Consider the following 25,664-nt stretch of genomic DNA (forward strand, 5'->3'; position numbering starts at 1 on the left):
AACAGAGGAAAAACCCCGAATGAGGGACATTCCACAAAAGGACTGATCAGCACTCCTCAGAACTGTCAAGGTCATCAAAACACAAGTCAGAGAAACTGTCACGTTGAGTGATGGCTGATGGGATGTGGTTTCCTGGAGGGATCCTGGCACAGAAAAGGGATGTCAGGTGAGAACTAAGGAAATGTCAATGAAGTAGGGACTTTAGTTACTACTCCTCCTCCTACTACTAATAATAAATTCTGCCAAGCACTCCGGTAAGTGACTTACATATGTTCTTTTGCTTAATCCTCACAATGCTGTAAAGTAGCTTCACTTGCACTTTACAGATGAACACGATAGAGATCTAACTCTTTTGCCCAAGACAAGAGAGTCTGTAACAGGAGGAATTCAAGTTGACATTCACATTGAATCGTTCCAAGACTCTTAGACGTTTGAACCTCATTAATCCTCTCAACAACCCAAGAGAGCCAAGTAGCACTCCTATGATTCCCTGTCCCAGCGAGGAAGCTGAAGGACAGGGAGGCTGGCTGAGTCCCTCAGGGGGACACAGCAAGTAAGTGGCATAACCCGAATCTGAATGACAAGGCACTTCAATGCCGAGGACCAAAAAACAGGACACTTGGCCCCTCCATGGAGAACTTGCCCCACAGCGCCGATTTCACAATAGGCTGTTGAAGTCAACAATAACCGTAACAATAATAAACATTGTAGAGCGCAGAGTAGGTGCCAAGGACTACAAATATCAACGCACTTAGCCTTCCCAACAACCCGATGAGATAGGTTCTATTATTATTCCCATTGTACGGATGGGAACACTGAGGCACAAAGAAAGTTAAAACGGGCGAGTATATGGGTATTAACTCTACAACTCATCCAACTTCTCTGTATGTTTAAAATTATGCTTAAAAAGTTTGTATATTTAAAAAGTCTCTCATGAATGACTGTGTATGGTCATCATAAAATGGTTTCTCGGGAATTGTTTATTTGACCCCAATATTTATGTATCTGATTATTTTTTGGCATCACACGTTTTAAAAATTAGTTCCCTGATTTCTCCTTTTAATGTCTTTCACCTAAAAACTTCCTCCCACCGTCCCGCAGTGAAAGACAGCATTTTTGCCAGCCAGTGTGCTGGGCTTCGGCTGTTAAGGAACAGACTTGAGGCCCACGTGTATTAATTAGCAAAAAGCCGTATATTATATGAGCTCCAGGCTCTGTGGAACTTTATATTCCACATGGACCTTCCAATCACTTCTGTGGCCTGGGTGGATTTCAACACTTGTACTTACCACAGATCAAAAATACATCATTATTGCTCCGGTCAATAAACAGCTCAGTGAAATGGCACAGGTAGAATACATTTATTTCTTTTATAATTTCCATGGACTGGCCTACTGACCCACTCCACCTGCAATTCTTGGCCTCAGCTCCTACAGGACCTTTTCTTTTGTTTGCTTAACATGAAGTTTTTCTTGAGATAGGAGTTAATTAAATGATTTAGAAAAAAAAATGTGCCTCTTCTGATTCCAATTATCAGATTGTTGCTATGTTTTGTAAGAGTTAAAAATCTCATCCTGGATCATCTGTCCTGAGTTTAGATGCTTGACAAATTCACTGGCACTGGCAAATATCAAAGCTGTCTAGGGGGCTGTCCCGAGATCCTACTCTGCAAAATCAACAGCCTCCCGAACTGTCATAGGGGACAAGGGTCTCTCTCCTGCCAGCTGAAGCCACCACGGGCCAGAGCCATCTCTCTGCTTACCCTCTGACAAGGGCTCCAGCACAAGAGGACCTATGGATTGGAAATGCGCTCTAATCAGAATATAGGCATGGTCCAGGCCAAAAATAGACTCTGCCTGGGAGAGAGAGTCTTCTCAGCAGTAATGTGCAGCGTCTGTACCATAGTCTCCCGACCTGGTCATGGTGAGCAGCTCAGCAACTTGCTGGATTAGTACATTTGGCAAAAACCCTTTGGGATAATTAAATTCCTCTGACCTGCACAAGACATGTGCCCACTGGGACAGGAATTCCCTCTTTCTCTGCAGCTCTAAGACCCTGATTCCCCATGGCAGTGAAAAGTTATAAGTGGTCCGGACACCAACTCTGGAGCCAACGCTGGGGGTCTGAAGACCTTGGATGCATTTCTTAACCTCATTGTTCAAGACACACAATTTGTAGAAAAACTGTGGTAAAGATTAAAGGGTTAATACATAAAAAAGCAGTCATAAGGGTCCTGGCGGCCCTGCGAAGTAAGTACGGTGCGAGCATTTGCTATTATAGACAAACCAAAACAGTTCATTGTTACCAGTGATTCCCAAGTAACGAACCCCACCCACCCGACTGCCAAACTGCCCTTCACCTGCCCGCCCATCCAAAATCTGCTCATCGAAGACCTGAACACATTCCCATGTCCTAAGGCCTGGTCACCCACAGCAGCGATGTGAGCAGGCAGAAACTCTTATTTGCAAGACTAACGTTGTTTATCCAGATTAAATGTAGAGTTCACTGTGCCATCCACTTCTCCTTTTTTTAATAAGGGTTTTTCACATGCAGATTTTATCAGTATGCTTTTACTTCCTCTCTTTTCTTGCAGTATTAAAAATCTTTTCCGCTCTGTCCCACCTTCCTGTTGAATTTTAAAAAAAGGGAAAGAAAAAGCAAACCAGCCAACTAGCTCAGAGGCCTGAGTCTTTTGCTCTGAACTTCACACTGACAGTATTACACGCTGTCAGGGCGAACTCAACAGAGAATTGGAATCTAATGAAAAAAGATAAGAGGGGAGCACAGAAAAAGGAACTCTTGAAAATCAGCCCCCCCAATCGTGTCACCAGGCCTGGTGGCCTCGGGGTTTATTAAGACAGACTGCCTCTCAGTAAGGGGCATGCAATTCACTTGCAGTCAGTTCTTTAAAACTATTAGTCACCCTCACACCGATTTACCTTTAAAACAAGGACATTCTGTAACCAGGGATCCACCTATGTGGCTTAGTCATCCGATGGGCCTCAAGGTCACGGGCTTGAGTAACACGGTGAGAATTACCTCATTCACCCACTATAGAACCGTTACGTCACCGATCGATACAGAGGCCCGAACACATCACCAACACAGCCTTCTCCAGGGAGCACCCCGCATACATCAGACACACACTGCACCCTTAAAGGCAGATGACATGCGGAACACAGATAGATCCTTTGTTTGGTCTGAGAGAAGCAGCCTTCCAACCTCGAAAGCAGGGAAGAGACAAGAGAGGGAAGAGAGAATCCACACAATAGAAACAGAAAACACTTCTCCCACCTTCCCTCTTGAACACAGGATGCGTTTTCTGCGGATGCACGGGGCAGGAGGGAAGACAAAAATGGAAGCATAATTGCTGGGGGCCCCGATGCTGAGGGCCAAGTCACAGCATGCCTAGCCCCTCCAGCAAGAACCTGCCCTACTTGGGACGCCTGGGTGGCTCAGTGGGTGTCTGCCTTTGGCTCAGGTCATGATCCCGGGGTCCTGGGATCAAGCCCTGCATCGGGCTCCTTGCTCAGCACGGAGTCTCCTTCTCTGGCTGCCGCTCCCCCTGCTTCTGCTCTCTCTCTCCCTCTCTCTCTGACAAATAAAATCCTTTTTTTTAAATAAATAAAATCTTAAAGAAAAAAAAAAGAACCTGCCCTACAGCACCCATGTCACAATGCATTGGTGGAATGATCAATAACAGTAACAATAACAGACACTGGAGAGTGCTTATTATGTACTAGTCATTGTGCTTTTTTAATTGACAAATATTAACTCATTTAGCCCTCCCAACAACCTGATGCACCAGGTTCTATTATTATGATTATCCCCATTGCACAGATGGGAACACTGAGGTTCGAGGAAGTGAAGTACGGTGCCTGACGTCACCCTGGTAAGTGGCCGAGTTGGGGATTCAAACCCAAGCAGTTAGGCTGCAGAGTCACTGCCTTGAACTTTGGTTCACGGCAATACCAGCAACCACAGTAAGAAGTTTTCTTTGGGGTTTTTTGCACATGCTCTACCCTTTCCTTGGCATAACAGTCCCACACGTTTACTTACGAATTTCTCTCCCACCAGAGCCTTGCACAGGAGAGGTGCTCAGTATATGTTTGTGGAATGAAAGAATGAGTAACTGACTTGAAATGAATCCTTAAATCCCTCTCGAGCAAGAGACTCCGGGGACAGGCAATGAACCTTGGCTTCGGACAAGAAAAACGAAGTTCAGGGAAAGCCATAGACTTGTCTAGGGTCATATCGCTTTAAATACAAGCTCTTCCCCAACTTACCAGGGGTTTTTAAATTTTCCAAAGCCGTGCGACGTTTTTGAGAAAACAAAATCTTTTTATATACACTCAAAATATAACAGAGTGAAAGGAAGAACAGCTGTGGTGGAGACAGGCTGGGTCCAGCCCACCACCACCCACGCCTACCTGCAGCCCTCGGGTAGAGAACCACTGTGGCACCACGCAGGGCCGCCAGGACCCCAGCCGGGAGCAGCCCCCTGGAACTCCAGCAGAGGACAACCAAGCATTTCCAAGTCCCACGGGTCTCCTGCTCCATGGGCAGGAGGTACAGGATAGCATTCCCTCTTCCCCCTAACCGTCAGTGTTTGGGTCCGGTTCTTTTCCCTCTCAGTAGGGGTGGGGCTCAGAGACACCCGTTCTTGGCCTCCGTGCTCGTGCATTTCTTTTTGTTTCCTTCTTTGGAGCTGTTCTGCATCTGTTCCTTTTTCAGCCCTGGGGGTTTCCCCTACTGATAACTGGAAAAGGGGCAACCTCTTGTGACCTACTTTTTCATCACCAACCAGAGCAGGAGAGGGCAACGTGTGCTCAGAGGCCTTGCCAGAATCTCCCTAGGACGGGGGCACCTTGGATCAGATCTGGGATTCTTCAAAATGGCAGACTCGATTCCGCAGTGGTGGCCAAGGTGGGCAGGGAGAGGGAGCGAATTTTGCAAGAATAGTACTGCGGGCAAACCTGCATCCTGTCACCCTGACTCTCAGCAGGCAGGAGGCCCCGGGCATCACGGATCCTCAGAGCCAGGCGGGGACCTCTGAAGCCGCAGTCCAGCCTCCCTGTTCAACAAACAGAGAAGCTGTGTCCCACCAACATACAGTGACTTTGCTCTGGGTTCACAGTGGCACAGCTCTAACTAGGGATGTCTGACTGCCTGCTCCTGAGCACCCAGAACTGTAAGGAGCAAAAGTAGGAGGCTAACTGAAAAGGGACAAAAGGTCTCTCTTGCAATGTCAAATGATGCAAGATGGCAAGATGCTCAGGTCCTGGATCTATATATGTATCTATGCAAAATTCTCTCTGAAGGCCCTCTAGGAAAAACATCCTACCCCCCCCGAATCACCCGAAGGTTTGTCTCAAGTGTTGGGTTTTTTTTTAAGATTTTATTTATTTATCTGACAGAGACACAGTGAGAGAGGGAACACAAGCAGGGGGAGTGGGAGAGGGAGAAGCAGACTTCCTGCCAAGCAGGGAGCCTGATGCGAGGCTCGATCCCAGGACCCTGGGACCATGACCCGAGCCGAGGGCAGACACTTAACTGACTGAGCCACCCAGTGCCCTTGTCTCAAGTGTTTTAAGGTCCTCTAATGCAAAGGACAACATTGAAAGATATTAGAGAAAGATAACCCTTTCTCTGCTGCCCACATGGCTCTGGACCGTGTAATGGGTGAATGGGAAAGAGACAGGAGAAGCACCCAGGCCTCCAATGGGCTCCCGGCTTCTGCTGGAATGTGAGACACAGCCGCTCGATCATTAGCATACCCGATTTGCATTCACTCCAGATGAGATTTCATCATTGCATCATATTTATTCATCCCTTAATATAAATCTAAATTGCTCTCTTCAAATAGCAGAGAGCACTGTGCTTCGGTAAGGGAAAGAGAGATGATCACGGTAAGAGATGCACAGCGTTTTCTTCTGCTCTCCCTCCCCTGGGCTGCACCCTTCCCTGGATCATCCCAGGGCTCAGAACACACAGCTCAGTCCTTGGTATCTCACGGTGGGGGGCTCTCGGTGGAGGGAGACTATGGTAGCCCTCAATGCTCCCAAATACCACGGGAGCACCTAGGAAGTCCTGTTGGAGGTGAGCACAAGCGCCTTCACGGCAGCCAAAGAGAACTTACTACAGACAAGAGACTACAGCCTTTTAAAGAAGACAAACATGTGTCTGAACCTGGAAAAGTCTGCTTGGAGATAAAGAACAATTTTTTTTTTTTTTAACAGGAAGTGAGGCATTAAACTATGGATGTCCATAAATGATCTCTGGGAATGGTGGCACACAGAGTCCAGAAAACGAGTAACAGGCAAAGCACATGGAGCCACGGTGGTTTCTGCTGGTCACTTCCCACTGTGGCCACCAGCTCATTCTGTGGGCGAAGCAGCATGTCCCACCAGCACTGCTTTTCCTGATGAGAAGAAATGTATGGTGCCTTTTCCTGTGGAAGGAAAATTGGTCTCACCATCCAGAAGTGTCCATTCAGAAGTACTGTCTCTACGCTAAAGGAAGGTTTGCAGAAGACTCCTTCCATGAAGGCATGCTAAAAGAAAAAGAACCCCTTCCCTATTAATTGAACTCCTAACTGTGCCTTGAAACAGGGCATGTGCGACAGATTTTATCCAGTAATTCTGTTGTCATGTGTCTTAACCTCTAGGACTTCAGCTCCTTTCTAAAGGAAGAGTCTCTGCATGGTCAGGGCTCAGAGGAATTTAGATGGTTTCAAGCATCCCTGCCTGAGCGCTTTCAGCTTCATGCTCAAGTTAAAGACGGGCCCTTAAAAATGAACCCTAACTTCTGGGTTTGGGGCTCGATGCCAAGGCCTTCCCACAGGGTGACTGAAGATGCTGTCAGCCGGCTAGACTTGTCCTGTCCTGGGGTTGCTGAAAGGGCTTGAGCCAAAAGTAACAGAGGCTGACACACCCCTGAACCCCAACTCAATGACAGCATGTGAAAACATTATGAAATACAACATCTTTATCCATAATTCCTTTTCACGACAGGCCTGAAATATTCAAGATGCTCAGAGATACATTAGGGTATTTTAGACCAGGAGTTAGAAGAGTCCAGTTTCCTGGGTCTGCTACCGACTAGCTGAGGGGCCTGAGCAAGTCACAGGACTTCTCTGGGCCCCGGGTTTTAAATCAAGGGGAAGCAAGGGAGTTCATGGATTTCTACAGTCAGCCGCATTCTCTAAGCCTCTGCTTCCATGCTCCTTGTCTTTCCCTTTTGCCAGCAGGGACTAAGAGTGTTAGAAAGGTTGTGCCTTTGACCCCAGCGGAATGTGACGAGGGTTCCTTGCATTGTTCCCACAGTAACCAGAGCCAGCTGTCCAGGCAGGCCAGCCAAGTTATGGCGCATGATCCCACACCACGGGGGACTGTGCGTGGAGGACCCCACCTCCAGGCTTCCCCACTTCCTCTGGGCCCTGGTCTGCAGGTCAGCACCCCCCTGGGAACCCAAGAACGGGTCTGTGATCTTTAATAAATAACAGTTGACAGTTTAAAATCTGGAGTGTAGCCACAATGGCCTGAGGCTCCCCCTAAGCCCAGCAAGAGGACACAGGTATGTCCTGGCTTCTCTGAATCTTTGAGCCCACCCCTGGGCTGGGGGCCGTCGGGGCCCGGGTGCCTAGAAGACGGCAGGTCTCTTTCTGAGCATGGGAGGATGCTAAGTCCTGTTCAAAGAAGGGGACTCAAGTGAGAGTGAAAAGCTAAGATGAGATTTTCATCACAAAATCTTGGGGTGAGCCAAGATTTGTAAGCGTGCAGTTCTGCATCGGCAGGCCGACGAAGGGTTTCCTTTCTGCCTGCAGCCTGCATCTGAGATCCTAACGAAGGAAGATCACTGGAAAGCATTACCATTATTTTTAGCTTTTCTAAGGGAGGGAGGAGTGTTTGAAAGGGCAGAATGGAAAGGAATGTAGGGCAAGGGTGTGGGGTGGGGGGAGAAAGAAGGGAAGGTTAGGAAAAATTAGGACTTGCAGGACAGAGAAGCAGCTCCTTCTTCCTTTCTTGATAGAGGGCTGTGGCCAAAACCACATCAAGGACATCAGGTCCAGGTATCTGGAGACAAAGAAGTCTCTGGAAGGAAATCACGTTTCTGTGAGCATGGCAAACGTGCACTTCAGCTTGTGGGGTTTTTGTTTTGTTTTGTTTTGTTTTTACTTTCCAAACGTAGCAGATGAGGCCCTCCTAAAAAGCCCTTCTCGGAAAAGAGTTTGATAATCCCTTTTTGGTTGGGAAAGCTGCCTCAGCTAATGCGAACCCCCAAGAAACACCCTCTCTGGATGTACAGAGATCATGAATGGTCCAGATGAAAAGGAGATGAATGGATTCCTCCTTAAATGACTTGACAACTTTAAAATAGCAAGGTGGAGCCCCGCGGCTTCTGGAGTGACCAAAATCTGGGCCAAGAGCATAACATTTTGAGGGAGGATTTCTTTTCCTTTTCTTCTCCCCCCCCTTTTTTTGGCAATAGATCATAAAAAGTCTCCTTAATGAGCTGCAAAAGCCAAGGCATATATTCTCTTTCTCAATTCAGAGGCCTGGTAACTGCTCAAACACTGTCCAAATGCCACCTCGTTCATAAGGATCCTTGAAAACACAAACTGCTTGATCACAAACTATTTGCCTGCTGGGATTCGTAAAGCAAGGTTGCAAAATGTTTAAGTCATCAACCCTGCAGCATGGTCGACAGGGGCCCGGAGCTAACAAAGGAACACTAGAATTGGTTTCCCACTTCCAAAATAGGACCTAACGAAGTTGGTGCTATAGGAGAAGAGTTGCTGTATTTTGTTTAATGGAACTAAATTTGTGACCATTTAAATCATGAGCAGGTGGCACTTGGTAGCAAAGAAAGCCCTGAAAATATTCACATTTCGTGAATGCAGTTGTATGTATAATTAGCCGAAATTTATTTTAAAGTACTCTAATCTTTTGTACTGTTTTTTGTCTTTTTTTACAATTCAAACTGGTGAGGAAAAGAGAGCAGCTTTTGAATTTATTATGAAAGCACAGCCACCGTATTATCTGTTAAAAATTTTTTTGAAAAATGGGGAAGGCGTCAGAAAGTCTAATAGGACATATGTTAGGATCACACCAACGGAAAGGGCTTGCTTGCTTTCACAGGAAGGAGTCTGTTGTTTGGGAGAAATAAGTCAGCTAAACAATAGCATCTAGTAAAAGAGTAGATGGAAAAGAATCAAAGGTATACATTTTAGAAGCATAAAATTTTCTCTTAACTGCTTCATGGAAAATTTCAAACATGTCCAAAGGACTTGCAAGAGGGCACCAGATATACATTACCCAGCACCAATAATGATCCCAACTCATGGCCGATCTCTGCCTTCCAGCAAATCCCAGAAATACCATTCACTCCCTAAATATTTCAGTGTGAAGCACAGGACTGTGAAGCTCCCTCATTTTCTCGAGGTCCTGACAAGTCAAATGCCCTGGGGCCAGAACCAGGTCTTCCTACCTGGAGGGCCAATTGTTCGCTCTCCTCCAAGCACTGTCTCTCTTGCCCTTGCAAACCAACCCCCCCCCCCACAACCCCGGACCACAGTAACACGAGGTTAGAAAACAAGCAACGTGCTGGGTTAGAAATCACGAAATCCTCCATTTTAATCTAATTTTTATTTTAATTTGCCACTTTACTGAGCCTTAATTGCCCCAGCTATTAAGTAGAGCTATGAGATACAATTACTTATGACATACTTATAAAAGTCATTTCCAACTTGCAACAGTTATTTTTAATGTGTTTTCGTGGATTTGAGGATGAGCTGTGAGAAGCCATCGAGCTCTGGAAACTCTCGTGAGGTGAGGTCTCCGATGCGAAGACGTTGGGGGAGGGCACACACATAATTATTATGTAACTGTACCCGGAGAGCCTTTTCCATGACACGTTTATTTATTTTTCACATATAAATTAGAACCAACTATTTCAACATGTTGAAATGAAAGTTTCTATGAAAAACAAATGTTTCATATAATATAAATCAACATTTCCCAAAGAGGAAAGAGGCAGGCCCTCTCCCTGGGGGAATTCTAGCATCTTTCAGAGAAAGAACAGGCGAGCCCAAGGAAAGTGAAAAGAAAAAAAGAAACATTCCCTCCCTTTGTCATGGACTTGCCAAACCCCTAACTGAAGGGGACTTACAATAGAACACCAAATATTCTCAAGGAAGTGTCCAAGCCTGGAAAAATAAAAACTGAATGCAGAGTTTTGTGTTAATGGACTGAAATATGCTACTCAATTGCACCCTTTTTCCTTCTCAAAAAAACACATCAAGCTCCCATGCAGGGGAGGTTATGGGAGGGAAGGTCGTTACGACGTTTAAGAAACCCCATTCAAAGTCAACCCCAAACCTGGAGCTGAGGCTTTAAATGCACTTGCTTTCAAAAGCCAAACAACAGAAAATCTTGTCATTTTTTACGAGATGCTGGCAACACATGCCTTCCATGTGTAACCTCCCATAAAACCCAAACGATGGTCCCAAGGTCACAGAGGAGAAGTTGGGTCTGGGGAAAATGGCGTACCCGCCCACCCGCCCGTGTTGGTTTTCTGGGACGGCCGTAACCAAAGTACCACATGCCGGGGGGGCTTAAACAACAGATGTTTATTTCTCACAGCTCTGGAGGCTAGAAGTCCGAGGTCAGGATGTCAGCAGGGTTGGTTCCTTCCAAGGCCACGAGAGAAGGATCTGTTCCAGGCCTCTCTCCTAGCTTCTGGTGGGTGGCAGGCCATCTTTGGTATTCACTGGCCTGTCACAGCGTAACTCCTGTCTTCACATGGCATTCTCCAAGCATCTCTGTCTTGATGTCCAAAATTCCCTCTTTTTATAAGGACACCAGTCCTGTTGGCCTAGGGCCCATCCTAATGACCTCATCTCAATTGGATCATCTGCAAAGACCCTATTCCCAAAGAAGGGCATATTCATAGATACTGGGAGCTAGGACTTCCACATCTCTTGGGGGGACACAATTTAATGCATAACACCACCTTATCCCCACCTAACTTAAGAGAGGCATGGGAGGTCCCTCTTGTCCCACAGAGGATGCCACCCGTGTTTTAGCTTGTCCACAGCTGCTCAGAGGAACACTCAGGAATAGGCACACCATGCCTATGGATAGACCCTAGCAAACCATCACTTGGCTTTATTGTGTTAGCAGGGCCCGTTTACACTGCCTTCCCTCCTGCACCTGTTCTCAGCTTGGCCATGTGGTTACTGCACAGTCTGCACGTCAACTTGGTCCCTCCCTTTCAACCTCAGGATTGGACGGAAGTCATTCACAGCGTCTGCCAATTTTACATCCTCTGCTACATGTTTGGCTCTCCTTTGTCCCTTTTGCATCTGGGACGAGCCAAGAGGTATCTTAGAAAAGGGAATCAAAATATATTTTTGACCTATTTCTACAGCCAGCAGAATGACTGGACCATCATGGTCACTGTTAAATATGCTCTTCTGGGGCACCTGGGTGGCTCAGTTGGTTAAGCGTCTGCCTTTGGCTCAGGTCATGATCTCGGGGTCCTGGAATCGAGTTCCGCATCGAGCTCCCTGCTCAATGGCGAGTCTGCTTCTCCCTCTCCCTCTCCCCCTGCTTGTGCATATGCTTGCTCTCTCTGTGTCAAATAAATAAAATCTTTTAAAAAAATTAAAAAGTAAATATGCTCTTCTGCAGTTTTAAAAGGGGTCTTCCAAGGATGAGATGGTTGCACAATTATTCAACAATTCTAATAGGCAGCGACCACATCAGGATTCCCAGTTTATAGAGGAGTAAACTGAAGCTCTAAAGGGTCAGGTAATTCAGTAATGGACGCACAGCTAGTAAATCACAGAGCCCAAATACAGACTCACCTCTTCTGACATCCAAGTTCTATATTCTACAAAATACGTAATATGACCCAGTCGACGTGAAATAATCAAGAAGGATTCAAAGTTTTTTTCTTGACTGTAAGCAGTATGGTAGCAACAATAAAGCCTTCTGCTTACTTCCACATTTTGAGACATTTTTCAAAATGTTTCAATTTGAGGTTTTATTTATCCTTCTCAAAACCAGGTGAGTTACTCTTAGGTCCATTTTATGGATGATAAATGAAGGCAGAGATTATGTAATTTGCCTAAACACACCAATGAGTGGACAGTGGAGGTGAATAAGAATTTCTGCATACTAATTCAAAAACGGGTGTGACTTTCCAGAGGGGGTAATTCAACATCAGCATCCTTGGAGACACATAGAATGGAAAGAAAATAATGTAAATCGAAGGATATAAAGAAAAAACTGAGTTATCTTTCCATATATTTTACTGCAGGAAGAAGCAGCACATGCATGTGTAATGGGTATCAGAGTGGATGCCCGCCTGCACCGCTAGAGAGGCCAGTCTACGTTACCTCAGATGTCCCTTAACATGCGTAGAAGGCTCTTCTCAGCAAGTCACGTGAGATCTGTGACTGGGGAAGGAGAATATGCTTTCCCAATCATGACAGACCACAAGATTCCCTTTGGTCTTTCACAACCCGAATTCATGAGAGCAGGCTTCCAGAAGGAAGTGGAGTGTGAACCGACAGCTTTAGAAAAGAGAGGTGACAGACATGCGTGTCCCAGTGCGGTCACCGGACCACCGTGGTTGGAGGTGCACGCGTGGGGAGGCAGCAGTGGGGGATGAGGTGGGAATGAAACGCGGAGGCTGTTCTATGGAGGGTCTCAAAGGTCTTTCTGAGTGACTGAGATGATTGTGTGAAACGTGAAGGTGCTTCCAATGGGTGTGAGCAGGAGAATGACCTCATCAGAGGCATGCTGCCTATTGCCTCTAAGGGAGAGACTCTCAAACCCACAAGTCTGGCCCTGACCTCTCTTTCCAAGATCTAGGTATGTCTTTCAGAATGCCTGCTGGGCATCTCTATGTGGTCATCCTGCTGGCACTTCCAACTGGGTATGTTAGATCTCCACGGTCTTTTCCAGATCTAACGTTCTGTGATTCCACCAAAAGCGGCAGATCTGAAAACCTGACATTTCCCTGGAGAAGATGGAACATAAACGAGGAACAGAGAAATCCTGTTCAAGAGGCAGAGCAAAAAGAGCAATGTCTTTAAATTGGAAAAAAAAAAAAAAAAGAATATTCGTGTTAGTCATTCCTTTCTAACTTGTGCCCGGGCTCTTAATGATATGAGCCTGGAGAGGAGCATGAACGTGCGCATACACGGTGGGAGGCCTGGGGCGGTGTGGTTAGGCACTATCCAAGGACACAAGCTCTCAGTGACAAGACACAATGGCTTTCTTGCCCATCAGAGCTGCTCCCTTGCACCCGCAGAGGCTAGCTCTAGAAACAACAATCAAAGCACAGAGCAAAAATCTTGAATTGCTAAATATCTTAAGCACCCCTTGCCCCTGGACCCAAAATGACTCAAGCCAACTCACTCTTATTTCTCAAGAGCAAGTGGCCCTTGAATTCTTAGGACACTATGTGGTACAGAGTCCCTCCCACCCCCACCCAAAATGGGTGAAGAACCTCCACGAGACCTTCAATAGGACTAAATGTCTTTTCCTGTTAAACTTTCACTCTGCTGCTTCAAAAGAAACAATACCGTGAAAACCTTTGCTTTCCCAGAGAGGAGAAGCACATATTAATTCAGATAGTGTGTTTTGAATAAAGCAGCATTTATAACGTAGAGGAATTCCGCTTCCCTTTTCCGGACATAGCTTCCAAACACAAAAATTCTGAGTGTAGGTGGGCCGCCACTCCACACACTGAATTTAGAAAGACACTCATACTCTCCAGAAGCCTACCTCCTTCGGCCCACGTTCAACGTTTATCTTGGCTGTGACAGAGACCATTGTGGTCCACGATGCAGGATCTGATCAGAATGACGTCTCATGGGGCGGTGGCCCCTTGATGTCTCCTCCTGCGGGTCCACACTGGTGCCGTTCAAATACACTCGAAATTTCCACATCTGCCTGACATCCACTCATGCTCAACACAGCATCTTGATCACACACTGAATTCTCCCTGAGAGCAATCTGACCCAGGCTTCTCTGTCAAAGAGTGTGGCCACTCCATGTGTTCCAGATGATATAATACTAAATCGTTAAAATGACACACAGCGGAATGGCTCCAACTTCAGGAACACCACCTGTGGCAACTGCACATATACCGTCACCAGGGAGATCTCTTCCGAGATATTATCCAGGTTCTGCTCTTTCGGGCCATGGGCCTCAAGAATTTGTGCTTCTTGGACAATTGACACGGTCAGGACACACAGTAAAAACAAAACAAAACAAAAAAAAAACCTTACAGTTGGGGTCTGAGAAGACCCCTGGCCCTATTGAGTCCCACCATGGTAGCCAAGCATACATTCCAGTTACTGCACAACTCAAAGGCGATTTTGATGGACTTATTAAAAGTCCATAATAAATCCATAGCAAAATCCACAATGCTCCAATTTTTTTTAGATACAAAAACGATCACCCCCAAACTCTCTAAGATATATCTCACTCCTCTTCCTGTTTAGGAAAATCCCTGGATCTTCATGGTGGTCTCCCATGGCCTCCCAAGGGAGAGTCGGGTGCTTTCCTCGATGCTTCTACTACATTCTGTATATCGCTCTCATGCCAGTCTATCCAAGGTATTGCAATCGACTAGTTCCTTGTTCATCTACTGTACTACAATAATGACAATGTATAGTGTCACAGACTAGGGACCATTTGCTTGGGCATCTTCAGTCCGTGGGACCCTACTTGGCACAACAGTGAATCTCAAAAAATATGAGCTGATTGAATATACAATCCAATGTTCTATTTATTCACCCAGTCCATGGTAAGTACAACCATCTCTCACTGCATCTGGCACAGACCGTGGCCCTCAATGGCCTATGGACACAGTTAGTGCCTGTGGCCATCCTAACTAGGAGAGGATCATCTCCCCTGAATGAGACAGTGAACTTGCTCTGCTTGAAGTCAATCAGGAACTAGCAGCTTTTATAAGCTCTCTCCTTTGAGACAGCCAGGAGGCTTGAAAGAATCTTAAAAAAAAAGGGGGGAAAGCTTTGAAAGAGAGTGTGAGCAAAGCCCACAGCATTTAGGGCTGGGAACAATTATCCCTCTGCACATAAACCACTTTTGGTGGGAGAGGGCAACACTGCGAGTGGCAATTTTTCATGCAGTTTGAGGCTAGTGCCCTTTAAACAAGATCTCTTTTACGACACGGACATTTGCACAATACAGTGTGAGGAGATTGTTTATGCCACGACCCATGGTTTAAGATAATTCAACTAAGGGCGAAAGATAATTTGGGGGGAAGTGATCAAATCCACGAGACTAATCTATAAATGGTAAAGCAAGTGAATCATGGAAAAGATGATGCCGGACAAAACAACAGCTTCTGTTCAAGTCCATCCAGAAGTTTTTCCTGAAAACCTACTATGTGCTCGGCACCACGCCAGGATTTGTGGGAAATATGGAAAAAATCATCACCATGGTTCAGACCCCAGTCCCTCCCGCCAGTTTCTAAACCTGCCCCATAAACCCTGCTGCCAGGTTTCCAAAATATGAATTCAATTGTGCCCTCACGCTTCCAGTCACCCCCATTGTAACCATATTCCAGGCATGACAAACAAGACCTTCTTCAACCCCAGGTCGGCCAACCGCTCCCTTCTCCCAGCTTGCAACTTCTCACCGCCTCGGCCACAATCTCTTACTCCCGCTTCCCTGGGTTTAAGCCTCCTTAACTCCCTCCTCAAGCCCATGCCTTTGAAAATGCTGTCGTAGAACATGCACTCCCTAGAACATGTTGCCTACTTAGTCTTCATAACTCGTCTCTCAGAGAAATCTTTCCAATAAATACTTCTCTATCCCCGTCCTGATGTGATTCTCTGTATGAGTTTCCCCAGCACCCACCCTCTGTGTATCATGGCGCCTGTCACATGGAATTCTTCCTTCTTTCCCTCTCCCCATTGCCTCCTCTGGCCCATCTCTAAACACTTATTGAGTGATTGTTCTCTGCAAGGCCCTGCACTGTGCTAGATGGGTACAGCATCTCTAATAAATCCACACAACTCCTGAATTGTAGGCATGACTTCAAATGAGCAAGTAAGCTCAGAAAGGTTTAGGAACTTGGTCAAGTTCACACAGCCAGCAAATGGCAGAGCCAGATGCTCTTGCTCCAAGCCCTTGTTCTTTTCTTCTTAGCACACCACTCAGTAAGAAGGTGAGAAGACACACTTGAGACACGTGCCCAGAGCCAGTGACTCCTGCAGTGTGAAAGTCACATCTGGGGCTCTGACCAGCCAGGAATGCTCATGTCCTCTGGGGGGGCACATCCATGCAGTCTGTTCACTCCCCAGGACTATCTCTTTCTTGCATATCATACAGATGATTGCATAGTGAGTCCCCCAAAATCACCCATCAGTTTCTCTAATTTGTGGAGTCAGCCTAAACTTTTGTTTTTAACCACAACCTACCAACTCTGTATATTAAATGTTTCCAACAAGCATCGAAGCCTCAATTGTCACTGTCTTCTGTTTGTTTTCTAGTTCTGCTAATGCAAGGGACAGCCCGTCCTAGTGTTTATTACTAGAGTAATGTCAGGTTCAGGGTTAGCACATAAAATACCTCTCCAGTTTCTTTGCAAGAGATCAAAACACTCTCTTAATGGCAACATCAAAAAGAAGCAACATGTAAACATGTTCCAACAGGGAATGCCTTTTCCCTTCAGTGATTTCCCAATATTTGGAACTCTTTATTAGTCAGTTCTGCTTACAAATAGTAGAAGATTTCACTACTTCTGCTAAGCCTTTTCTGAAACTCCATCACATTTGCTGACAATTCGTGTTTTGTGCCATTCTTTTGCTAATAATATTCTGGGGGGAAAAATGACCCCAGAAGTCTTTTGGTTTCTCATGTGGCTTGATTTGGTGGGGGAAAGGGACAGCGAAGAAAATGACATTTTTACCTCTTCTTCCTTCCTACCCCTTTCTCCCTCCTCTCCTCCATTTCTCCTTTAGCAAAAGTCCTTACCTAATCCTCATGGATCAGTAAATATGGTGCTATATATTCCTATAGCTCCTTGGTCTCTTCACTTGATTGGCAAAAGAAAAATAGCAGGAGATTAGGGTATAATTGCTACCTTCTTCCTTTCCAGCATGGACTTCCCACTCAAACTCCTCAGTGTCGGTGAGGAAAATCAGCCTACCATTACATCACTGCAAGAGAATTGGCAGAGCAGGCTTCACCTCTGCAAACAATTCAGTGAGACCCAGCACTTTCCACACTGCTCTCTGCTCATGATAAAGCCCTGCAAACCCCAAATGGACAGTAACCATGCCCAACCCCAAAGGCAGCCTCACTGCTAATGGGGGGAGACACGAGAAGCTTTCCATTAATGTCAGAAACACCACCAGGCTGTCCACCATCATCGCTGTGATTTAACGCTCTTCTGGCGGAATTAGCCAATTTAATTACAAAGGAGAAAGGAAGAAGCGGTACAAAATTGGAAAAGAGGCAGTAAAATCATTATTTGCATTTGCTGTGGCTGCAGATCTGAGCGAATCAGTTAAACAGCTACTGTAGACAATTAGAGAATCCATAAGGTAATTAACAAAAGTCATATGCAAAAATCAATAGCGTTCCTAAATGACAGCCAGTAAAAAAAATACCCCATTTTTAACAACTAAAATATAAAATACTTGGATGATAAACTGGATGAGAAATATGCAAGATCGATGGAGAAAAGATTTAAACACTACTGAGGAACAGAGAAGACAGGAACATCTGGAAAGCTCTACCTTGTCCTTAAACAGGAAGTCACTATCAAGAAAGACAGTAATTCTCCCCAAATGAATCTATAAACTTGATACAATGTCAAACAATGCCATGAGGAAGTTAACTCTGAAGTTCATATGGAAAAATAAACAGGAAAGAATATCCACAGAAATGATGCTTTATAAAAGCAATAAGGAAAGACTTAGCATAGCGGTAATGGGAATATTATAAAGCCCCAGAAACTATATCAGTGTGCACTGGCACATGAATAGCAAGTAAGATCAACAGGAAATATATAAACTCAAATACATACTGAATTCAGTGCATGATAATGGGAGAAGGAACTTTCAATACTTACAAATACTTACAAACTCCAGGAAACAAAGTGCCTTCCAACGAGACGATAGCCACCTGCAAAAACTCGAATTAGATCCCTAGTTACCGTCCTACACTAAAATTCCAGAGTGACAGAAGATTTAAATGTAAAAACTGAAAACATAAAAATACAGAAAGAACCTTGAAAACACGATGCTAAGTAGAAACAGCCAGTCACAGAAGCTACATATTATATGATTCCACTTATATGAAGTGTCCAGAATAGGCAAATCCATAAAGAAAGCAGATTAGTGGTTACTGGGGGCTTGGGGGGGGATGGGGAGTGTCGGCTAACGGATATGGGGTTTCTTTTGGGGGTGATGAAAATGTTCTGAAATTAGATTGTGGTGATGGTTGCCCAACTCTGTAAATGCACTAAAACCACTAAATAGTACACATTAAAAGAGTGGATTTTATGGTATGTGGATTCTATCTCAATAAAGCTATGATTTAAAAAATACCAAGCACAACTATGAGACCATTTTTTAGATAATGTTTGACTGGAGAAGACCTATGTCTATCAAAAAGTGAAAAGCCAGAGAAAAAATCTGATAAGACTATATAATTTTAAAAACAAACCCTGCATGAAAAAAAAAAATAGGTCAAAAAATAAATGGGAAAATTAAAAAGTACAAGACAAAAGGACTAACTTTATTGAGCTAGTAAGTGTTCCTAAAAATCAATTAGCTGGAAAGACCAAAAACCCAGGAAAACACCGGCAATGAACGTCAACATACATTTCTTAGAAAAGCAAATAGGAATGGCTCTTAAACATGTGAAAACATATTCAATCATCGCTGTAATGAGCGAATTCCCATGAAAGCTACCAAAAGATAGTATTTTTTTCACCTCTTCGATTGGCAGAGACCATGAAGTTTAATAACACTGTCTGTGGAGAAAAGGCATACTCACGCAGTGCTAGTGGGAGCATACATTAGTACAGATGCCAAATTGGAGGGCAATTTGGCAAGGTTTACCAAAATTAAAACTGCACATTCCTTTTGATCCAACAATTCCACTTGAGTAATTTCTCCTCCAGAGATCCTTGCTGACATATAAAATGCTATTTATAGAAGGTAATTCACCCAAGTATTGTTCATAGTAGCAAATAATTGGAAACAACCGAAAGTCCATCAAGGTGGGATAGAATACAGTGTAGCAAAATCATTCAACCGAGTACTATTTAGATACTAAGAAGAGTAAGGCTGCTCTCTATGTTCTGACAAAGAAATATTCCAGGATACACGTTAGGTAAAAAAAAAAAAAGACAAAAAAAAAAGAAAAGTAAAGAGCAGAACAGTTTGTATGGTATAAACATTATTTTTTTAAAAAAACAAACATATTTTTGTTTATATAGTTATAAAATATCCTGAAAGGTATTTCAGGATAAAGGAACAATAAGAAAAGAAAACAGTAATGGAGCTTGCCTCTAGGAGTGAATTCAATGACGGAACAGAACTAAAAAACTTATTTTTCCTCGGATATCTATTGGGCACCTTTTATACTTTTACTGACTTAAAACAAATTAGTTAATTCTCTTAGTTAAAAGAAAGAAAACAAGTATGGCAAGGACACAAATATGAAATAAAATATGGGACTTAATTTTCGAGAAGTTTGGGGGTTATTTTTAATATATGTTTAATTTTTTAAATTTTAATATATTTTCAATATATTTCAGAAAAAAAAATTAGTAATTAAAGAAAAACCCTTACAAGTGACCATCGAGGAGACTGACTCAACTTTTGCAAAACAGACACACTCAGTGAAGCTTCCTATGCTTTGGGCTTTGGTAAGACCGCCCTCCCCCCAACACACCCCATACCCGCAAAGTAGGCAGGACTACCCTCCGAGCCCAGGTGGATAATTCCATCTTCATAATTCATTCAAATTTGGCCAATGCAACAGCTGGACATCTCCCAACTAGGGAGGTTTGTTTAGATTTATCCTCAGGACACAAAAAGGCCAATTTTGCCTATTTCTACTTACCTGATTTATTAAGTCTCTCATTGGCCATCAGTTAAATTTAGAACAAAAGAGCTGTAAAAATGTCCTGATAAACACGGGAGTGATTTCATCAGACATGCCCTTAATGCGGTGGTTCTTGGGGGGGGGGGGGGGGCGGTAAAGATAGCAGGACAGAGACCAATCTGTACCCACCTGGCTCCTCTCCAACTCCCCTCTGAAGGAGCCCTGGGCGCTCAGGCAGAACGGACCGGTCAGCAAAAGTAAAGGGCTTCAGACTCAAACAAAACTCTTCATTTTAACCCTCTCACAGACACTGCATCAAATCCCTTTGATTGTCACCTCTTCTGTCAAGTGGAACTTTCTGGATTCCCTTGAAGACACAAATCTCTCATCACGAAAGATCTGGCAAGGCTTATTTTCCCCGCTTCATGACCTTCTTAGCCATTAGAGGCCTTTTTTCCATTGTCTGGTAGGCTGGAGGGCAGAGGTGGCTGAAATTCACATGTAATCCCCAACGTTATTTTAGCCCAAAATTTCAACCTCCTCTCCTATATAGAGGAGAAAAATGACCCTTTCATGTTCCCTTCTCCTGCATTCCAAAGGAGGGAATGGGAATGAGCAATTAGGATGGCTTGTACATAACTTAGAGAAACTCCTGGAAACATAAAATCAGAAGAATGTCAAGAAACATTCTATAAAACTCAGGCTTCCTACCCAACCGGCCTCCAAAAGACTCCTCCAAATTCCTGATGCCTTGCATGTCTGGTATGCAGTGTATCTGATCCTGGAGGTCAGCCCCACTTAGTACATCTGAGGCCGTGGGATCGGGGCCATGCACAGAACCGAAGACATGAGACAGGTGAAGGATTTATGTCTCGAGATTTTCAAAAAGCAAGAAGAGTAAATATTCCTCTGCAGAAAGCCAGAGTGATGGTAAGTTTCGAAGAAAGTGGGAAGGGAGGGGCAGCGGATGGGAGGAAAATGCAGGGGACTCCAGGCTGTGCCCAGCGGAGGGAGTCGCGGAGTTTGAGGTTTTCAAATGTGGACGGGTGTAAAGCGTGTTGGCTCGAGTGGATAAACAGGCTGTAGGTGTGGCAGGATGTGTGGGTCCGGCAGGAAGGAGGTGAGGTTCAGGTGAGGAGACAGAGAGTAGGGGCAGAGCATAAGAAGAGCCAGGCTGGACTGAGCCCCTCAATCAGAGAGGGAAATGATCGCTTTGTCCAGAGGGAATACTGATGGCTGCTCCAGGTCCACAGGCCTATGATAAAGGGTCTTGAGCCACATTTCCTACTTTTCATGACCAAATCAGACGGAGGGGAGGCACCATGAACAGAAAGAGAATTCTCTGAGTGGTGAACAAGTAGGTTAATCTTAGGATGAGGACTGACAGCAGAGAGCACTGTGATGAAGAGCAAAACAGATGTGGGTCCAAATCCCAGCTCCTCCCACTTCCTGGCTGAATGCTTCAGGCTTTAGGAGCCCATCTAGACCCCAGCCATGTGGCAAGTGGAAAGTGAGGACCATCTGAGAAATGCTGTTAACACATACCCAGTGCTTAGGAGAGAGTCTGGTGGTTGGGATTAGTAAAAAATTAATTGAGGTTCTTACTCTTCTAACAACCACCTTCTCAAGGAAAATTATTTTTAGGACAGTGAGATAGGTAAGAAGAAATAGTAATGAAGCAAACAAACGAGGGGAAAAAATCATTTACTGTCTTGATTTATTTGACTTGCCTACAAGTCAGCTACACAGAGAAATGAAAACATGCCCACCCAGAAGCTTGTCTGGGAATGTTCACAGCAGCATTATTCATAATAGCCAAAAAGAAACACTCCAAATGGCTATCAACTCACGAGTGGATCAGCAAAACGTGGTACATCTATACAATGGAATACTATTCAGTCTTAGCAAGGAATCACTGTGGATACCTGCTAATGTGGGGGCAGAGCTTGGAAACATTATGTTAAGTGCAAGAAGCCAGACACAAAAGTCCATGTATTGTACGATTCTATTCATATGCAATGTCGAGAATAGTCAAATCTACAGAGAAAACAGATTAGTGCTTGTCAGGAGCTGGGGGTGAAGGGCTAGGGGAAAATGGGAAGCGACTGCCAATGCATATTGGGTTTCTTTGTGGGGTGGTGACGAATGTACAACTCTGTGAATATAGCAAAAATGAAAGATTGTACATTTATTAGCTATACAGCTCTTAACGCCTCCTGCTTCCCATCTCCTGAATAAAGAATATTTGTCTTCCCTGGGTGAGAGGTCTTGATGGGTAGAGCGTATGTGATGCAGAATTCCAGCAATTTCTTTAATTGTGAATATCAGAAGATATCGATCCTCTTCCTCTGGAGACATTGTCAGGTGGGTGCCAGAGAGATTATTTTGCTTTTTCTTTCTATCTGCTTCTTTCAATCCTGGCTACTGCATTTGGTTTCCCCATGAGCACAGTGGCTAAAAATCAATCTCTGCTTGATCTTCACAGGCAAAAGCTTTAAGTGGACAGGCCTTTTCATACCCAGTTTAAAGCTCATAAAAGAAATACTGATGGGGTGCTCTGAGGCCTCGGTTTTAGGCTTCTCCGAATCATGAGGACGGGGGACCTAAAAGCAATGCTGTCTCCAAGTGAGGAGGCAACATGATTTTCTTTAGGGAACAAACTGCAAGGGTAAGGTATTGGAAAACCACTCCCCGTGGCCCATTTGATGTTTGATTTATCTGATAAACATGCCAATAACTGCCTACAAAACAACCTCATAATATTATCGGTTCCAGGAAATCAACCTTTTTCACAGAAGTCAACAGTGTTTTTAAGGGAATACCTACGTTAAAAAATCAGAATGCCAATTTATTCATTTGCAATAATAACCATCATCAACATGATAACAAAAAACAATAGCAAAGAGTATTTCTGCACGACTCTGAAAGGTCTCTGGATAATGCTGGCTTTTGACCACAAAAAGCACACTGCCTATAGTCTTCGAACATTCCAGGAATCAAACATGAAAGCGTTTCTCAAAGACGTCCCACGAAAACCATTTTACTACATAGGGTTAATCAGGTCTCTTTAAATGTCAATAAAGTCTCTTCATATGTTTTGGCTTCAATGTTCAGAACTGAAGGCACAAAAGAGATGAAGTGCCTTGTTTTATGACAGGTTACTCTGGTCAGTGGCATGTCAGCTGTGAAACATAAACTTCCATGGAGACAAGCACATTCAGTGACTATAAGTAGCCCACTGGGTCCAGTTTTCATGAAGAGGTGCCAACCCCATTTGGTGCGTATAATCTACAAATGAATCCAAGCAGTATCAGTGCTGAAACCTGCAAGACTAACTGGCAGGGCAAGGGGGGCGGAGGGGGGCAGGTCCTCCAGAAAGAGAGAAAAAGGATTTCTTCATGACATTGGAAGTTAAGAGCAGATTATATTAAGATTTAAGTTGAAATCATAAAAATAAAACTTTCATGGATCTCCAGATATCTAGAAAGCTGTAAACTCAAGCTGGTCATAAAAGAGAAATCCATTAAACTTAATGATTTCTATTCTACATTCAGCATTTCATGATTTTTGTATCCAGATATGAGAAGTACACTGCCCTATTCTGCTTTTGTTTGGCTATGGCTGAAAAATTCAGATGGTACCATGTTTCTTGTGGGGTCTTAAGGAGGGAGCTCCCAGAGTTCTCCCTTAATTAATGACTTTTGTTGGCATTTTAGAACTCTGGATTCCCCCAAACACTCCCTTGCCGGATTGGAGCAACTTCTAGCTACTCTTGGAACATCATAAGCAGTGTACTTATGGGGAAAATATAAGTTGCCTTTTACATGTTTTGACAGTCAATGCTCAGTAATAACCTGACAGTATTTAATTATAATGCCCCCCTTTTCTATAGTACTCTACAGTTCATAAAGGGCTTTCTTTCACACTCATGTAGGCTTCTTTGTATTAAACCACAGCTTTGCAGTTCAATTTCTGTTAAGTCAATTACTGATCATTTAACATAAAGGTGCCTGAAATCTACGAGGATAATTTGGGAGAAAGTGATTGCAGACTGGGGAGGGGGAGGACAGAAAGATCATGGCATCAACATTGTTCTCATAGTTTTGACAGTAAAGAAAAACCAGCGAAACGATACAACAACTTGAAACTAAAAGGAAATGTTTCTAGCAACTAGGGCCACAGTACTGATTTAAACAGAAGGGGAAGACCATTAAACCTGACTGCTAGTAACTAAATTTTAACTACACTAGCATCAGAATCTGAGCCTCAAGTGCAAATCCGAGTAACAGCTGCAACAGTTTCTTACCACTGCAGGGGTGCATGCGTGAGGAGGGAACAAAGTATTCTTTTTAATGCAGCAGGACATCACCCTGACAATCTAACTATGACAAGCTTGCACCATCCTGGGCATTCTATTTCTGCTTCTGAACAGAACAGCATCAGTAACACTTGTGATCATATTCTGTCAGCTGCTCAGCTAACAGAACTTTTCACTTGTATATGGATAGTTAAGTTCCCTAAGAAGGAGCAGCTCCAAGACCAGGGTTCTACCTTTTTGCTTTACAATAATAGGATGCCAGCAAGAATAGTTTGGTGCATGCATTACACCCATAAACAGATGTGAAATAAACAAGGTTTGTAATCTGCAAATTGGCTCCTTGGAGCAAATAACTGATTCATCAGATGTTTGTAAAAGCCAATGTAAAATCCGTGAATTATGTCTCTGTGTCGACAAACTATAAACTGCTCAGAACTTTGATGTTAGCAAGGCATTTTGCTTTGATGTGCTGGACTTTACCCGTGTATGTGTGGAACACATACACAAAAGAATTACAAACTTCAGCCTTCTTTAACCTTTACAAACCAACACAGTAATTATATTACAAGATATCTGACAACCCGGGGTAATACGAGCAAAGAATTCTTTTTTTCCCCCACTTCCTTAAAATAGTTCTCAATCTTTCTACAATTTACAGACTCCCTGCGCAAAAGATTTTCATAGCCATGAATCGTACTAAAGATAAATTGGTAGATAAAATAAAATCACTATTCCAATTCACGAGAATATTTGAGGCACCTCCAAAGGAAATGTTTCTCCAAACATAAAGACGGTATTAAATTTTAAGAGCAAGGCTATCATGAAAACGAATGCAGAAAAGAGTAAACATAAGTTAACTTGACAAGCCCATACTGATAAAGCACAGATAAATGTTATCTCTGGGTTACAAGCCCAGTACAGGCAGTCCTCAATTTATGAATGATCTGTGCACAGAAAGTTCATTTGTAAGTCAGTTGGTTGGAACTCCAAACCCATTTTCTCAGAGAAACGAAGTTTATAAATAGTGTTTCGTTTTGTAGGAAGGCAAACAAGAGCTATTAAACCCATAACATTGACAAATTCTAGTACTGACAGCTCTCAAGCAAGTTGTCCCTATGTTGAGCAGGGAACACCAGGTGCAGAAATCAAGAGGAGGTGGGAAGAAGGTTTCTCCTTCTTCACCTGGACCTTCCAGAGTTTTTTCTGGCATCTGCCTGCCTCTCTTTATAGACTGC

General features: G+C 44.0%; 1 protein-coding gene and 1 long non-coding RNA gene across 14 annotated transcripts in view; one reads left to right on the forward strand and one right to left on the reverse strand.

The window, feature by feature from the left end:
* Positions 1-25,664, reverse strand: part of ATXN1 (ataxin 1) — a 397,428-nt gene that overhangs the window by 205,134 nt on the left and 166,630 nt on the right. The gene's annotated exons all lie outside the window — the stretch shown is intronic.
* Positions 7,341-13,105, forward strand: LOC113927412. Its single transcript, XR_003521622.1, has 3 exons — positions 7,341-7,449; positions 12,325-12,595; positions 12,975-13,105. It is a non-coding gene; the product is annotated as an uncharacterized LOC113927412 (long non-coding RNA).

The sequence above is a fragment of the Zalophus californianus genome, chromosome 7, assembly GCF_009762305.2.
Source record: "Zalophus californianus isolate mZalCal1 chromosome 7, mZalCal1.pri.v2, whole genome shotgun sequence".
Lineage (NCBI taxonomy): Eukaryota > Metazoa > Chordata > Mammalia > Carnivora > Otariidae > Zalophus > Zalophus californianus.